Source organism: Lynx rufus, unplaced genomic scaffold, assembly GCF_022079265.1.
Source record: "Lynx rufus isolate CCGP_SWC_20201006 ecotype Redwood Valley unplaced genomic scaffold, mLynRuf1.p SCAF_1, whole genome shotgun sequence".
Classification (NCBI taxonomy): domain Eukaryota; kingdom Metazoa; phylum Chordata; class Mammalia; order Carnivora; family Felidae; genus Lynx; species Lynx rufus.
This window is the reverse complement of record NW_025814823.1, coordinates 154,906,151-154,925,633: the sequence shown is the minus strand read 5'-3', so window position 1 is coordinate 154,925,633 and position 19,483 is coordinate 154,906,151.

Here is a 19,483-nt window from a genome sequence, read left to right as displayed (position 1 = left end):
CCACATGATGGGATGACACAAAAATTTTGACATACTGTGAAATAGTAAGACATTTCTTAAGCAAAACCTTTAGGAAAATTAGAGCTCCCAAGTGTCCAATTTCTCACCTATGTTTTCTTGACTGATCAATGTAAAATAGATTATGCGGTCTTTGGCATGACAAAAAAAAAAGAACAACCGAGCCAGGGGACCATAGAGCACTAAGGCATGTACTGAAACAATGCAAAAACTTACATTGTATCTCCATGCTTACCTAAAAAGGAGTTTACCTATACATTTTCAAAGAAATTACAAAGTTTTCATAACTTTGTTGGAACTATTATGTACGGTTTCTTTTTTCTTTTTTCTTTTTTTTTTTTAATGTTTTATTTATTTTTGAGACAGGGAGAGAGACAGAGCATGAGCAGGGGAGAGGCAGAGAGAGAGGGAGACACAGAATCCGAAGCAGGCTCCAGGCTCTGAGCTGTCAGCACAGAGCCCGATGCGGGGCTTGAACTCACGGACTGTGAGATCACGACCTGAGCCGAAGTCAAATGCTCAACCGACTGAGCCACCCAGGCGCCCCTTATCTGCAGTTTCAAGAATTACTTTAGATAGACAAGATTCTAACTTGTCCAAAGGAGAATTTATGACCCCTGCAAAACCAGCTTCAAATGAAGCTAAATTCTTTGTGTGAGGGGATGTGAGGTGTTCATTGAACAGGTTTGAATTTCAAAATTGGATTAAATAATAGACAAAAAGAATTCTAGAAATACCCCATCATCATGTTTCTTCTTTGTGTGTTTTATAAACTCTATCACGCAATTATTTTCTTATCTTTTCTCTGGACTGCTTTTGTTTTATTTAATTTTTTTAATGTTTATTTAGTTTGAGAAAGAGAGAAAGAAAGAGAGTGTGTACACATGAGCAGGAGAGGGGCAGAGAGGGGAGGAGAGAGAATCTCAAGCAGGCTCTGCATTGAAAGCACAGAGTTCAACTGGGGGTTCTATGTCACAAATCATGAGATCATGACCTGAGCTGAAATCAAGAATCTGACACTTAACTGACCGAGCCATTCAGGCACGTCTGGACTACTTTTATTTAATTAAAAAAAAAACTTTGTTTATTCATTTTTGAAAGACAGAGAGAGACAGAGCACAAACAGGAGTGGGGCCGGGGGTGGGGCACAGAATCCGAAGCAGGCTCCAGGCTCCAAGCTGTCAGCACAGAGCCCGACGTGGGGCTCGAACTCACCAACCGTGAGATCATGACCTGAGCCGAAGTTGGATGCTCAACCAACTCAACCACCCAGGCGCCCCACCTCTGGACTACTTTTAGAGGGCATGGGTCACAGATTTAGATATTACACTTTCTCTCCTATTAGAATTTTATAAATTGTCAAGGCCTGTATAAAATACGCCCACAAATGTATGAATATGTTTGCATATATGTATATACATTTTATAATTATAATTTTATCATTTTTTATTTTAATATTTCAATTGACACTTCAGAAGTAAAATCTAGTCTTAAGCAAAGTTTGTAATATATTTCCAGTTCCTTTGTGCCTTTGCATTTCAGCAGATTCTTTCTCCTTCATCCAGTGCCTTTCTTTGTCCTTTTTGCCCCTATGTAGACAAACACTTCCTTTTCCCCCTCAAAATTAGCAGCTATGTTGCAGTCCCCAGGGCATGTTTTCTTTTCTAGAAAGTAACAAAATAGTAACAATGAACACAGAGGCACTCACCAAATTTTTCCATGGAACGTTAACACTAAAACCTTATAAATCGTAAGACCCAGAGGTTTTTCATAAATATATTTTTTTTCATTAATGGGATTCCTTTTACTTTTTCTGAAGATATCTGTATTTGACGTGGAACTTAGAAGCCAAGGGCCCTCATTGCTAATCTTGACTTCTGCCTCTTCGAGCTTCTCTCCAGTTGCTATGGCGTATGACAGACTCCATGAATAGAGTTTAAAAGCTTTATGTAGCTCAACTCTACAGACAGGTAACTAAGTCCAAAAGAAGTGAAGTGACTTTGGCCCTGTGTCAGAAATGTTCTTCCTTACTCTGTCTTCATTTCTAAAACCCCTTTTCATAGGACTCCTATTCCGTCATAACCTGACTTCTCCTAGAAAAGTCATTTTATACGATTTTGTGGTTGCATGCTTTTTCTTGCAATTTTTGGATAATACTCTGCTACAATTGTTTGTATACTTTATGGGGACAGAGACTGTTTGACTCATTTTCATCCATGGCTTCCACCAGGGTCTGACCATAGCAGGTACTCATTAAATGTTAATATACATCAGTACTGTCTTTAGAGTTGACAAGAGTTATGTACAGCTTGACGCTGGCAGGAAAAACCAAACTAAACTTAAACTAGCCAGGTTTCCAATCTTTATTACAATGCTTTATCTACTGTGTGACTTTAGTAAGACCTTTATCCAGGCACTCAACTCAAAACAATTAAGTATGAGAATTTCAGATATAAAACAAAATACTACTGATATACCTATGCTAAAGAAGTTACATTATATATTTTTTGGTAGCTAAATTTTCTGTTAACACTTGTGGCTCCCAAAACTTTTTTTTTTTTTCACTGCATGAATACTTCTGGCTGCTTCTCATTTTGCAGCAGGTGTGTTTCTCCTACCCATACCCAGGACTTTACAGTTTCACTACATACTCATTGGCTCAGTCTCATGGGAAGAAATTTTGCTACTTTAGGACTGTCTGAAATGGAATGGGTTATAATAAAATATAAATATTCAATGTTGTTGCTGGGTTCAAGTAGAAGACGGACTCTCGGTTTTCTAGATGTTCGGGAGTGAATTTATTTGTCAAGTCATGGACTAAACATGTGTCCACACTATTAAATGCACTAGTAAACTCATATCTATGTCCAAAAGCTCTGCCTTCCCCTATTAAAACAGATAAAAGTCTGTGCTTCTAAGGTAAAATCCTGTACTTGTCCCTAATCAAATCCCTCCTCATCTACTCAAAAACATCACCCCAGCAATTCTACCTCTGCCTTCTGCGTCTTCATTGTTTCCACTAGACAAACACAATGTAATACTCTCCATCTTTAAAACAAATTCCTCCCTTGAGGAAGAATAAACTCTCTGACTGCTTATCTCTGTCTACTTACCACCACACTTCTCTACTCTGCCTTGCAGCAAAACTCTTGGAAATAGATCTTATATACATCTCAATTTCCTCCCTTTTCTTTGCTTTGATTTTCTGTTGATTCAACACTAGTCAGCTTTTTTGTTATTCTGAAACTCAGAATTACTTCGCCGAAGGATAGAAGATGGGGGCATTTATAACCCTGAGTCCCATCTTCTCATTAGTGCGAATTGCCTGTGGGGTCCTTAATTCCATACATGACCACAGGGACTGAGTGACTGGTTTTCACTTTGGAAAAAACCTTGAGAAGTTAAGCAGAAAATCTTGGGGGTTCTTAGCATGAACTGAAACTGTCTACCACAGTTTCAGCTGAGCTTGGAGACTGACCAAAGGGATGTGATGCACAGGACACAAACAAATGTCTGCTTTGAACTTTTCCATGTTTGGTTCATCTTATTCTCTTTTTACAAAACCTCCTCACGTTTGTAACCTTTAAACTGGCATGCCCCAGGAGTTAATCTTTGGCCTTTTTCTTTTCTAACTACGTTGACTACTTACCTGACCTTATGCGATCCAATCACGTTGAAATAATGTTGATAATGTTAAATTCCAATTTTGTACCTACCTCTTTCCTAAATTCTAGACCAAGACATCAGGTACCTACACAACGTCTCTTCTTGGATACTAACTCAAAACCAAACTCTTCACATAATTTTACCATCCAAACCAGCAATTTTCCTCCACATACTCTACCCATGAGAAATAAAAACATGACTTGGATGTGAATAGTCAATGCTACATTATTTATAATAGCCCCAAGCTGGGGAAAAACAAAAACAAAAACAAAGTAACTGATAACATATCCATTCAGTGAAATATTATTCAGCAATAAAAAGGAAAGAAGTACTGACTCTTGCTATAATATAAATGAATCTGAAAACATAGCATTAAGAGAAAGAAGACAGATACCAAAACCAACACATGTATCATTCTGTTTCTATGAAATGTCAGAATAGGGAAATCTGCCAATACGGAAAATACGTTAGTGATTGCCAGGGGCTTGAGATGTATATGAGGAGTTACTACAAATGGGTACCAAGCATCTTTTTGAAGTTGATAAAAATATTCTGAAATGAGGTCAGATTGATGGCTGCATAACTCTAAATTCACCAAAACTTACTAAATTCTATACCCTCAATGGGTGAAATTTATGGAATGACATGTATACTTCAAAAATGTTAAAAATAACCCAAATTTTGATCTTCTGCCTTGAACTTTCTTCTTTCTTTCCCATTTGGGGACACATCAGCTCTGTTTTACCAGCTCCTTAAGCGAGAAACCTTGGAATCATTTTTGACTCCTTTCTTTTCCATCACAAACCTAATCTGTCACCTCCACCACTGCTGATCTCCCTCCCCATTATTGCACTAGCAAGACCTCATCCTCTCTGGCCTTGACTACAATGCCCCAGCCAGTCTCCATGTATTTATCCTTACCATTTTATGATTTCTTTTCCATACAACAAGTATTCCACTTCCACTCATTTGTTCAAAATGCTTCAGCACCTTTCCTTCTCGCTCAGAGTAAAATCCAAAGATGTCATCACTGTAGGGTTTCCAGAGAAAATACAGGACACCCAGTTCAACATGAATTAGAAATGAACAGCAAATTATATATATATATATATATATATATATATATATATATATATACAAATTACATATGTCCTATACAATATTTAGGACATACATATATTCGAACCATTTGTTGTTTACCTAAAACTCAAACTTAGCATTCTGTATCTTTATTTGCTAAATCTAGCAATGCCACATCAAAAAGTGCCCGATGACCTGGGCTCTCACTCTCTCTCTCTCATGTCACCTTCTTCCTCATCCTTTTTGCTCAAATTACTGAGGCCTTTTCACCACTTTCAAGCAAGTTAAGAATATTCTAACCACAGTGCCTTTGAGTTTGTTCTTCCCTGTATCTAGAAACATTTTTCTCCCAATATCTGCCTACTTTGTTTTCCCATTTTACTTACCTTTCCGGCTAAATGACAGATCTACCTAGAGCCCTTCCTGATCAACCAGTCAATAACAGCTCTTGCCATGCACTTTCTCATTTCTTTCATGTGGCTTTCCTTATTTTCTTAGCACCTGTCACAAATGGGCATATAATACATTTGTTTTGTCAATCTCTAATGTGAAGTAGAGGCAGAAAACTTGCCTCTGGACACTTCCGTATATAAAAGGACTAGAATAATATTTGGCAGATAATAAGTGATCAGTAAATTCAGTCACACACTCATCCACCCACCCATTGATAGATCTATTCATCCATTCAACATTTTTTTCCTTTTCTACGTTCTAGGTGTCAAATCACATGTAGTGCTACTGTCAATGTCTCAAGTAGTGTATTTTTAGAAAGCAAGTGGAAAAAGAGAAGCAAGGGTGTGGTGTAGCTAACAGGGACAAATTGACAGGCAGAAATAGATATGTGTCTGTAGGCTAATGATAGCACGATAAGTTGGATGGTAGCATGGTCACTGCACTTGTATTCCTGAGTGACAAGCCCACCCACCCAACTGGAGTTCAGGGGAAAGGTTAAATCGAGAGACAGTATTTGGGACTCATCTGCCTGGGGTGATAGTTAAAACTGACGTATCCTGAGTTCCTGTCAGCAGCTGTTCCTATGCACTTGAGAACTCTCCATTAACATTTAAACTGACTGTCAAGTCCATGATTTTGTCCTCTCTCTTCCATCAATTACTTTCTTCCTTTTAAAACGTTGAAGTCTTCCCTGTCCATTGGCACATTCACCATTGCCTCCCCAGTTCTCCAGGATTTTCTGTTCTCAGGATGATTTTGCTTTACTGTCGAACCTTGCTCCATCTTATTTCTCCTTTCCTTCATTTCTCTACTTCCTCATTATCTCACTTCAACCATTGAATTGAAATTGAATCCTTCAAAGTCACCAATCCCTAATCCATTTTTATTTTTCCAATCTTCATTCTCCTGGACTTGTCAGGGGAATCTGAGACTATTGGCCATAAACACACACACACATACACACACATTCATTCATATATATATTACATAATATATGTATATATATATATAAAATACATGAATATATATATATATAAATATAAATATATACATAATATATATTATGTATATGCTTGCTTTGGTTTTTCCACTATTACTCAACAAAGTCTTTTTTCTTTATGTTTTTGCCCTCAGGAGTAAATAATCCTCAACATTCTGTTATCAACTCTCTGTTGTTCCTTCTACAGTCTCTTGACTGTGGAAGCTATGTGTAGCCTTATGACTTTGAATTTCAACACTAGATACATGTCTCCAAAACTGCCTGGTTTCTTATTGCTCCATCTCTGGTAATGTATCACTATTTGTTTTGTGTATTCATTTTAACATACTAAAGATATATACATTGCAACATGTTGCAATATAACTTAATAATTGATATGTCCTAATGTCCCAAATAGATTTTGATATTATTTAGCAGTATAAGCCCTGACATATACTTCTTTCCAAAAATTGTTTTTATATATATGATAACTGAAGAAATATTGTTTTAGATGAAAAGGAAAATGAAAAGTTGTATTTATTTATACAGATTAAGGACCATACATAACTGTGTACCAAGTGTTTTCCGTTTTCTATTATCTTACTCTTAACCAGTTTGGGTCTTAAAGTATCAGTGGTACTTAGGAGAGCAGGATGGGAAAAATTGTAGATGCATGCACGTTTATGTTCCTACTCACATCTTTCTGTTGCCTTTAATCATGTTAAACTTCATATCATCTTCATTTATACCAACTATAGCCAATAAGTCCTGCTCTAGACCTGTGTTCAGTGCTTTCTTCTGATTCCATTCAACTCCAAAGTCAGTGATTAAGCAGTCAGCTCTGTTGGGAGAACTCTGATCATGATCTCTGGTTGAAACCAACCTCCCTCATTTCTAGTGAACCCCCTTTGTGTCTCAGTGTCTAAAAAGCTGCTCAGTGGGTAGTGGGATTGCCATGCAAGAGGATATTGCTAGAATTGACATTCTATCTCTTTAAAGATGTTTAGAGTTTGTACTTAAAATTTTTTGAATTAGAAAAAAAAATTTTTGAACTTGAGAGAATTTAATTGTACTGAAAAAATTTATTTACAGAACTTAGTAAAGAATCAACAAAGATAAAGTAAGCCTGGATATGGACATAATTAATCTTTTAACCATTACATATGTTTTGGTTCTTAACTATTTAAAGAAAACAGGGTTAGATGTAAATATATACCTGTTGACTTTACAGTCTGATCAGAACAAGAGAAAAATTGGAAATTGGAAGAGGGATGATGAAAAGGTGAGAAGGAGCTTCTAATTTAATAAAAAAAAAAAGATAAAGACAAGCTAGGGAGAATAAAGAAGGAAAGGAAAATAGCAATTTAGAAAAGGCAAGAAAAATCAGAGAAATGTATAAATCAGCAGACACAAAAGGTCTGTTGGTCTCTTTGTAGGAGTGTACTATTACCAAAGCAACACAGATTTTAACTTATTAAAAAAGCACCATGACCAAATCTTTAAAAATAGATCGATGGTTACAATATTAATTTCAGTCATGCGAGAAAAAAATAAAAGAATTTCAAATAATTGGCATTAAGTGAAAGAGCAGTTACATAACTGCCTGGACCTTTAGGTAAGTAATTTTGTTATGTACATAAGAATATCTAAACAATACTTACAAAGTTAGGAAGCAAATTGTCAAGAATAACACCTAGAAATTTATGGTAGAGTTAGTAGAGCTTGAACGTTTAATGCTACTTAGGCCCAATTTGATAATTAAAAAACAAACAAACAAACTTTTTTTAATGTTTATTTATTTTAGAGAGAGAGGGCAACACAGAATCTGGAGCAGGCTCCAGGCTCTGAGCTGTCAGCACAGAGCCTGACGCGTGACACGAATTCACAAACCTAGAGATCATGATCTGAGCCGAAGTCGGATGCTTAACCAACTGAGCCCCCCAGGTGCCTCCCAATTTGATAATTTGATTAAGGTGTCAGCAGTATACTATTATATGTAGTCTGTTTCTATCAAATAATATATAACTATATGACTACATATTATATCATATTGCTAGAAATTTTCTTGCACAATTTATATTTATCTTATTAATTTTAATAAAATTTATGAAATGTATTTATCATTATTTTTAATTCATTGATGAGAAAATGAGAGTAAGAAATATTAAGCAACTTCTGGATTACATAGGAGCTATTAAAACAGTGTCTTAGTAAACCCCAGACTTCGTGCTTTTTTCTACCACAGTATATTGCCTCCCTCCACATGTGAATCAAAATGTGGCTATAACTTACATGAATTAACTGTCTTTATATCTCAAAATATAACCTGAAATTATGCTTCAAAATCTACTGTAGGTGATTGAGTTATTTGGGCTAAAATTTGTGAGTCAAGGAGTTCACCATTAAAATGCAAATATTATTAAAATGGTATCATGTAGTTATCTTTGATTATCAAATTCCCTAGCTCAAAGTTATCTGTAAGACCAATTTCTGACAGTGACAAGAAGAGAGGGAATTGGAAGGAAGAATGTGGAGTATTGGCTCTCTCTGGAAAGCAAAACTCAGGGAAAAGACTCACTGCTGGCAGGGACATTTATGTGGGTGGGGAAGGGTTTAGAAGGGGACAAAATGAGCACCGAGCTCCTTAGCTAAGGGAACAGGCACCAAATGGGAAAGGAAGTGTGAGAAACAAATTTCTTACTATGCCTTGGATTCAGTGCTGAATAGTAGGACATCATGCCAAAATTCAAGTTGGTATAACTAGCATGCTTCATTGATTTGAACTTGGGTAGCTTTTCATATTTTAAACTCCGAAAATCAAGACAGTATTAGATCATTGTTAAGTTGGCAGCATTTTTATTTCTTAGTAATGGTGTATCTTACAATTGATGATGACACCTTAGATTTGATGAAGGACAGTGAGTGAGGTTCATCTGAAATTTAAAAGCGAATGTATATGAGTCTATTCTGAGGTCCTCTAGTGATGCTCAACATCACTTCTGATGCTAATTCTCTTCTTGTGTTAATTCTCTTAATCTGTAATGATAAGACTAATGTCTCATAAGTGTGCCATTCATGTTCCCTGTCTGATGGATTCCTCTATGAAGATGGAGTGATGTCAATTGAGAAAAGGAGTTAAAACTCCATTTATATAAGCAGTATTATAGAAAAGCTATGAAGTCTTCATGGCATTTAAAATAGAATTTTAAAAATCTCTTAGGATTCAAGATATTTTTACTTTTTAAGGAATTTTCAAATTTTCCAAGCTGTGTGATTTTTGTAATCTTCTGTAGTCAAAAAAAATATTTTAACTAAGTTAAAATTTTAAGCTACTCTGTGATGTTAAGATTGAGTTCAGTGTAAAAGTCTTCAGTCTAATAAATTGAGTAGTGGTTAAGCTCAGAAATCAAGAGCTCTGAGCTGTATGTTTCTAGCTGGATTCTCAGTTTTTGTTTTGTTTTTTAATAAGGCATAGTTTCCCATGCAGTAACATATGGTTTCAATATTTGAGCATTCTCAGCCATTTCCCCCATATGTTTGTTGTAATCAACTAACCACACATGGCCAAATTCTGCCCTTAGATGAGTGTGGAGAATGTTCACTGGGGTCGAGGAAAGCAAGCACACTTCTTGCAGCAACCTATGGCAGATAAACCAGATTTCCATCACTATTTGCACAACAATGAATAGCAAATGAATGATTATTAATACATTTTAGAAGTGACTTTGATTGCAGAAGCTCTTTTGTTCTGAGAATGTCTGAGATTAGCTGTTTCACGGAGTTATTGAAAGACTCAGGGAAAGTTAAGTGTGAAGGTATGTATGCATTGGGTAGGGGAATGGGGAGCATTAAAAATCACTTGGGGTGTGGCATGCAGAGATATCCAAGGCAGTATTCACTTATTTCATTCACTCCACAAGTCAGCATGCATCTAAGTGCGGAGTATACATTATCTGCTCTCATAGAGCTCCCATTCTAGATGCCATACGGACAATAAACAGATAAACTAGTAAATAAACCAGGAAATGTATATAAGTGTAATGAAGGTGATAAAACAGGATGATATTATTTAGAGAGATATGAATTTTTTTGCTAGGGTAGTTAGAGAAAGTCCTCTCTGTCTAGAAGTGATATTTGACATGAGGCCACAATGGTGAGAAGGAGCCAGCCATGTGAAATCGCAAGTGGAAGTAAGAATTTACTACACAAGAGGAAGCCCCTAAGGCTTGAACAATCTATCTGATGGTTCTGGAGAGAGGTGGGGTTGCATATGCAGACCAGATCATGCAGGTTCGGATAGACCATAGTAAGTTTTGTGGATATTAGTCTAACCACAATGCAGTGTTTCAAGCAAGAGAGGGAAGCAAGCTCATTTATTTATACATTTATATTGAAATATGCCATTACAACTGCTTTGCCCCATGAATGACCACGATGATAATCATTAGGATAGTAATGGAAGGTATAGAAAATACCACTATTTGATGGGAATGAAAATTGTGACCCTGGCAAGCGCATATCAAGACATCTTGAACATAATTTTGATTTTCTGGGATATAGTGTCTTTAGGCATAGAGTCCTTGTCTACCTACATACAATCTGAGAAGACATCTTCCTGTGAGTTTTAGGGGAGAAATTTAAGACATGGAATGGTCAACATGTGAACCTCATATAATTAACATAAACACACTTACATCTATGATAATTTTAGGAAAATTGGAAGGAAAAGTATTGTAAAGATAGACTTCCTTTTGACTGATAAAGATTTTTGAAAATAGGAAACAATGGATATATTTAGAAATCATAAAGTGATTTCCAAAATTGAAGTTTGGCAGATGCACATACAGTAACTCTTCATCACCCCTGTGCAATTTCAATTTGGACCAATTTTTATTCACTTTAAATGTGATAAAGTGACATTTATACATCAATATTAAGGATATTAGAATTCTTTAAAAGAAGTTTAATTTTTTGGGGCGCCTGGGTGGCGCAGTCGGTTAAAGCGTCCGACTTCAGCCAGGTCAGGATCTCGCGGTCCGTGAGTTCGAGCCCCGCGTCGGGCTCTGGGCTGACGGCTCAGAGCCTGGAGCCTGTTTCCGATTCTGTGTCTCCCTCTCTCTCTGCCCCTCCCCTGTTCATGTTCTGTCTCTCTCTGTCCCAAAAATAAAAAAAAAAAATAAAAAAAAAACGTTGAAAAAAAAAAAGAAGTTTAATTTTCAAAATAGCAAAAGGAATTTTTTTTGACATATGAGAACATAATTACCCAACGTGTAATCTTTCCTCTTTTCCTTTCTAAGATAATGCTAAAAGTAAATTCAAAGAAAAAAAACCCTAAATGTTTGAAAATGTTTAACAAATATTTGCAGATAGATTTATTTTCCAGATATTTGCTATGTATTTTCATGTTTTAAGGTCATCACTAGTTTTCATGGCACTTTCAAATAGCTATATATGTTCAGTGACATACAGAAATTTATATCAAACCAAGATTGTCTTGCTACAGAAATATGTAGTCCAATAAATTTGGGATGATTGAACTTTGTCTTGAGATTCTGAGAGGGTATGGATTTTCTAACTTAATTGGTAGTTAAATACAGGAATTCTTTATTGGCTGTATCATTAAGACAGGCTAGTGTATGCTTTGGTAACAATCACAAATTTCAGTGGATCAGAACAACAAAATTCATTTCTCCCTTATGCTCCGTGTGGTTTACAGGAAAGTTTTGATTTTCATGGTCACTTGACAATCCAGGTTGAAGGAGGTGTCATGATTCTTTTTTTAATATTTTTTTTCTTTTTCAATCTTTTTTTTTAATGTTTATTTATTTTTGAGACAGAGAGAGACAGAGCATGAACAGGGGAGGGTCAGAGAGAGAGGGAGACACAGAATCTGAAACAGGCTCCAGGCTCTGAGCGGTCAGCATAGAGCCGGACGCCGGGCTCGAACTCACAGACCGCAAGATCGTGACCTGAGCCGAAGTCGGCCGCCCAACCGACTGAGCCACCCAGGCGCCCCTCTTTTTCAATCTTTTTGAGAAAAAAAATCACATAATGTGGAATTCACTGTGTAAAGTATACACTTGAGTGGTTTTTAGTATATATGTAGTGACGTCCAACCATCACCACTGTCTCATTCCAGAACATTGCCACTACCCTTAAAAGATATACTGTATCTGTTAACAGTGACCCCTGACTCATATTTCCTTTTCACCCCTGGGCAAACATTAATCTACTTTCTATCTTTATGGATTTGCCCATTCTGGAAATTTCGTATAAGAAGAATCATTACAGTAGTCAATCTTTTGAGTCTGGCTTCTTTCATTAGCATAATATTTTTAAGGTTCATCCATTTTGTAGCATCTTTCTACTGCCAAATAATATTCCACTGTAAGGATATAACACGTTTGTTTATCCATTCATTAGTTGATGTACATGGGAATTGTTTCCAGTTTGGGGATATTATGAATAATCCTGCTATGAAAATTTGTGTACAAGTTCTTGTGTAAATATGTTTCCAATTGTCTTAGTTGTAGAACTAAAGGTGGAATAGCTGTGGCTTGCCGTAACCCTATATTTAGCTTTTCGAGGAATTGCCAAACTGTTTCCACAGCTGCACCATTTTATATTTCTACCAGCATTATATGTGGTTCCAATTTCTCCACATCCTCACCAAGTCTTGTTATTTTACCTTCTATCTCTCTGTGTATATATATATATATATATATATATTTTTTTTTTTTTTTTTAAATGGACATCCTTCTGGGTATGAAGTGGCATTTCACTGTGGTTTTGATCTGCATTTGCCTAATGATGAATAATTTTGGGAATCTTCTTACCTGTTTTTTGGCCATTTGTATACCTTCAATGGGGTAATGGTCTATTCAAGTCTTTTGCCAGTTTTGTATTTCTCTTTATAATTCTTTAATTATATTAATTATTTAATGATATTATATCTATAATATTCTTTATAATATAAAGAATTATCTTTATATTCTAGGTAACTAGATCCTTATCAGATACATGATTTGCAAGTATTTTTATCAATTATGTAGCTGTCTTTCTATTTTATTGATAGTGTCCTCTGAAGCACATTTTTATATTTAGATAAAGTTCATATGATCTATTTTTTGTTTTTTGCTTTTGGTGTCATATTTAAGAAACACTTGATAAATCCAACTTCATGCAGATTTATACCTATGAATCCTTCTAAGACTTTTATAGCATTAGCTCTTACGTTTATGTTTATGATTCTTTCTGAGTTAATTTGTGTACCTTGTGTGAGCAGTCCAAATTCATTCTTTTGCATGTGAATATCCATTACTATTTGTTGAAAATACTATATTTTTCCATTGAATACTCTTGGTATATCTGTAAAAAAAAATTGACTGTAAAACAATGGATTGACCGTAGATGAATGGGTTTATTTCTCAGCTCTCAATTTTATCCCCTTGATCTATATATTTAGCTTTTGCCAGTACTACATTGTATTAATCACTGTAGTTTTGTAGTAACTTTTAAAATGGAAGAATGTAAGTCCTCCAACCTTATACTTATTATTCAAGATGGTTGTTGCTCTCTGAAGTCCCTTTCATTTCATTATAAATTTTAGGGTCAGCATATCCTTTTCTTAAAAAAAAAATCAACCTGGAATTCTGATAGGGATAACACTGAAGCTGTACATCAATTTGAGGAGTATTGCCATCTTATTGATATTAAGTCTTCTAACCCATTAACCAAGGACATATTTCCATTCTTTTAAATCCTCTGATTCATTTCATCCTTTGTTTCATAGTTTTTAGCATGCAAAGCTTACAGTTCATTGGTTAATTTTTTTTACTAAGTATATTATTTTTTGATGCTATTAAGATTAGAATTGTTTTTAATTTCATTTGCAAATTGTTTACGACTAATATATAGAAATATAGTTGAAATTTTGTATGTTAATTTGATAACTTGTAACTTTGCTGAACTCATTTGCCAGCTCTGATTGTGTGTGTGTGTGTGTGTGTATTATTTAGTGTTTTTTAAAGTTTTTAAAATTTTTTTTAAATTCCAGTATAACTAACATACAGAGTTATATAGTTATATAGTTTCAGGTGTACAATATGGTGATTCAACAATTCTATCCATTACTCATTGCTCATCACCGTACCTGTACTCTTAATCCCCTTCACCTATTTTACCCATCCCCCACTCACCTCCCCTCTGATAATCATCAGTTCTCTATATTTAACAATCCTGGTTTTTTTGGCTTGACTCTTTTTTCCTTTGACAGCTCATTTGTTTCTTAGATTCCACATGTGAGTGACATCATGTAGTATTTGTCTTTCTCTGACTAACTTATTTCTCTTAGCATTATACTCTCTACATCCATCCATGTTGTTGTAAATGGCAAGACTTCATTCTTTTTTATGGCTGAGTAATAATCTATTGTGCACATAGCCACATTTTCCTATCCATTTATCTATAGATGGACGCTTGGGTTGTTTCCATATTTTGGCTATTGTAAATAATGCTGTGATAAACATAGTAGTGCACCTATCTTTTTTGAATTAGCGTTTTAATATTCTTTGGGTAAACACCCAGTACTGGAATTACTGGATCATATGATAATTCTAGTTATTTTGTTTTTTAGAAAACTCTATACTGTTTCCTATAGTGACTACAGCATTTGGCATTACCACCAACAGTGCACTAGGGTTCCTTTTTCTTTACATTCTTGTCAAAATTTATTTCTTATGTTTTTGATTTTAGCCATTGTGACAAGTGAAATGCCATGTCATTATGGTTCTGATTTTCATTTCTCTGATGATGAGTGATGTGGAGCATCGTTTCATGTGTCTGTTGGTCATTTCCTTGGAGAAATGTTTGTTCATGTCTTCTGCCCATGCTTTAATTGGATTATTTGCTTTTTGGGTGTTGAGGTGTATAAGTTCTTCATATATTTTGGATAATAACCCCTTTTAGTGTCTTTTATATATGAGATTATTCCATGTGCAAATAAATGGTTTTACTTCTTTCTTTCCAACCTGGACGATTTGATTTTTTTCCCTTACCTAAATGCCAGAAATTCTGTACAGTATTGAAAAAAGTGATGAAAATATATATCCTTGTCTGTGTCCTTACCTTAGAGGGAAAGTTTACAGACCTTTATCATTAAGTATGATGTTAGCTGTGGTTTTTTCATAGATATGTTTTATCAGGTTAAGGATATATCTTTGTATTCCTAATTTGTTGAGTATTTTATTCTGAATTTGTGTTGGGTTTTGTCAAATGCTTTTTCTTTCTGTGTCTATTGAGATGATTGTGTGTGTGTGTGTGAGTGTGTGTGTGTGTGTGTGTGTGTGTGTGTGTGTTTATTCTTTTAGTATGGTATATGATATTGCTTAATTTCAATATGTTCAAAAAATCTTGCATTCCTGGGATATATCCCACTTAGTAATGTTATATCATCCTTTTTATATACTGCTGAATTCTACTTGTTAGTATTTTACCTATATTCATAAAACTATTGGTTGGTAGTTCTCTTGTGATACCTTTGTCTGACTTTAGAATTAGTGTAACACTGCCCTCACAGAATCAGTTCAGTAACATTTTTTTCTTTGATTTTTTGGAGGAGTTTGAAAAGAATTGATGTCAGTTATTTTTAAAATCTTTGGTATAATACACCAGTGAAATTATTTGGCTCTGGGTTTTTGTGGTTGTTGTTGTTAGTAAATTTTTGATTACTAAATCTTTTTGTTTGTAATAGTTCTACCCAGGTTCTCTATTTCTTCTTGAATCAGTTTTGGTAGGTTCTGTGTTTCTAAGAATTTGTGCATTTCATCCAAGTTACCTAATTGGTTGAAATACATTCATTCATAGTAGTTTCTTGCAACCATTTCTATTTCTGTGAAGTAAGAAGTAATGTTACCACTGTCATTTCTGATATTAGAAATCTTCTCTATTCTTCATCAGTAAGCATATTCATAGGTTTGTCCATTTGTTTTCATTGATTTCTCAATTTTAAATTTCTTATTTCAGTTATTTCCACTCTAGTCTTTATTATTTCCTTCCTGCTTGTTTTGAGTTTAGTTTGTCTCCTTTTTTTCCCAATTTCCTAAGATGGAAGATTGATTTGAAATATTTCTTTTTTATTAATGTAGGCATGTAAAGTTACTTATTTTTCTTGAAGGACTGCTCTGCATCCCATAAGTTTTGGTATTTTGTATTTTTATTCTCATTAATCTCAAGTATTTTCTGATTTCTCTTGTGATTTCTTCTTGGACTCATTTGTTATTTGAGAACATGTTGTTTAATTTCCACATAATTGTGAATTTTTCGTTTTCCATTTTGTTACTGATTTTTAGTTTAATTTCATTTTGATTGTAGAACATACTTCTACAATTTCAATCGTATTACATTTATTGAATCTTGTTTTGTGCCCTACCTTATCATCATTCCTGGAAAATGCTCCATGTGCTCTTGAGGAGAATGTGAATTCTGCCTTTGTTGGGTAGAATGTTCTATAGATGTCTACTTGTCTATTAGGTTGGATCTGTTTGGTTTTCACCAATAGGTCTATTAAGCTTACACTATTGTTAAAGTCCTTTATTTACTTATTGATCGTATGTCTAGTTCTAGCTTTCTTTGAAAGTTAAATGTTAACATCTCAAACTATTACTATTATTATTTTTTTAACATTTATTCATTTTTGCAAGTAGAGGTGGGTCAGAGACAGAGGGAGACACAGAAGCTGAAGCAGGTTCCAGGCTCTGAGCTGTCCACACAGAGCCCGCTGTGGAGCTCAAACCGTGATCTCACAAACTGTGAGATCATGATCTGAGATGAAGTCAGAAGCTTAACTGACTGAGTCATCTAGGTGCTCCTCCAAGTCATTTTTTTGTTTTGTATATTTTGGGGTTTGGTTGTTAGGTGCATATATATTTATTATTGTTATATCTTCTCAATGGATTGACGTTTATATCATTATATGATAGCCTTCTTTGTTTCTATTGACAATTTTTTTTTAAATTTTTTAATGTTTATTTATTTTTGAGACAGAGAGAGAGACAGAACATGAGCAGGGGAGGAGCAGAGAGAGAGGGAGACACAGAATCTGAAACAGGCTTCAGGCTCTGACCTGTCAGCACAGAGCCTGACGTGGGGCTCAAAATCACAAACCGTGAGATCATGACCTGAGCTGAAGCTGGATGCTCAACTGACTGAGCCACCCAGGCACTCCTCTACTGACAAATTTTATCTTACAGTCCGTTTTTTCTTTTATTTGTTTAGCCACTCCAGCTTTTTTATTTTATTTAATTAATTAATTAATTAATTAATTAATTTATTTATTTATTTTTTGGTTACTGTATGAGTGGAATATCTTTTTCATCTTTTACTTTTCAATTTATTTTATTGTACCATTTTAATTTCTTTGCAATATCTTTTTTTTTTTTTTTTTAATTTTTTTTTCCAACGTTTATTTATTTTTGGGACAGAGAGAGACAGAGCATGAACGGGGGAGGGGCAGAGAGAGAGGGAGACACAGAATCGGAAACAGGCTCCAGGCTCTGAGCCATCAGCCCAGAGCCTGACGCGGGGCTCGAACTCACGGACCGCGAGATCGTGACCTGGCTGAAGTCGGACGCCCAACCGACTGCGCCACCCAGGCGCCCCTCTTTGCAATATCTTTAATATGTATTTTAGTTATTTTCTTTTTGTTGCCCTAGTGATTACAATAAACATTTTAATTTGTAATAATCAGTTCATATTAATACTACATTAATTTCAATAGTATACAATTTGCTCCTATATGACTCTGTTCTCCTGTCCCCTTTAAGTTGTTATTGTTACAAATTATCCCTTTATATATTTTTGTGCCAAAGAAGACAGATGTAAAATTATGATCTATGCAGTTCTGTTTTAAGTCACATAGGTAAAATAAAGATTTACAAACAAAAAATATCGTTATGTCTTTTATATTTACCTGAGTTATTTCCTTTATCAGTTTATAAAATTTCTTTTCTTTTTTTTAATTTATCTCTGGATTCAAGTTACTGTCTATTGTCCTTTCATTTCAGCCTGAAGAATTCCTTGTAGCATAGATATGTTAGCAATGAACTCAATTTTAGTTTATCTGAGAGTGTCTAAATTCCTATCTCATTTTTGAAAAAGAGTTTTGCTGGGTATAGAATTATTTATCATCAGGATGTTTGAATTTATGTTTCTTTTAGCACTTTGCTATGTCATTCCATTTTTTTCTAGACTCTATAGTCTCAGGTGAGAAATCAGCTTTTAATCTTACTGAGGATCCTTCTATGTGATATTACTTTTATCTTACTATCAAGATATCAAGATTCTCTTTTTGTTTTTGTCTTTTATCAGTTTGCTTGTGCTGTATATAGATTTGGCTTTCTTTGAATTTATCCTACTTGCAGTTTGTTGAAACTTTTGGATGTGTAGATTAATGTTTTCATCAGATTTGAGTTTTCAGGCATTATTTTTTCAAATACTCTGTGTATTCCCTTTTCTCTCCCTCCGTTTTTGAGATTTGAATTATGTGTTTATTGTTATGCTTGATGGTGTCCCACAGACATCTTAGACTCAATTCATTTTTAATGTTTATTTATTCTTGAGAGAGAGAGGGAGAGAGAGAGAAAGTGCAAGCCAGGGAGGGGCAGCGAGAAGGAGACACAGAATCTGAAGCAGGCTCCAGGCTCTGAGCTGTCAGCCCAGAGCCCAGAGCCTGGCACAGGGCTTAAACACACAAACCACGAGATCATGACCTGAGCCTACGTCAGATGCTTAACCAACTGAGCCACCCAGGTGCTCTGACTCAATTCTTTTTAAAAATTCTTTCCTCAGTTCCTGAAATGGCGTAATTTCAACTGGCATAATTTCAACTGACCTGTCTTCAATTTCACTGATTAATTTTTCATCAGGCTTCAGTCTGTATTCAGATACTCTCGTGAATTTTTCATTTCACTTGTACTTTTTAACTCTATAAAGAAAATTCTCTCTCTCTTTCTCCCTCTCTGTGTATGTGTATTCATTTTTAATATCTCTAATGCTGAGATGGCATCTCATACTTTAATTGTTTTTTTAAATTTTTTAGTGTTTTATTTTATTTTTGAAAGAGAGACAGAGACAGAGCACAAGCGGTGGAGGGGCAGAGGGTCAGAGATAATCAATCCAAAGCAGGCTCCAGGCTCTGAGCTGTCAGCACAGAGCCTGACATAGGGCTCAAACCCACAAACTGTAAGATCATGCCCTGAGCCGAAGTTGGACACTTAACTAATTGAGCCA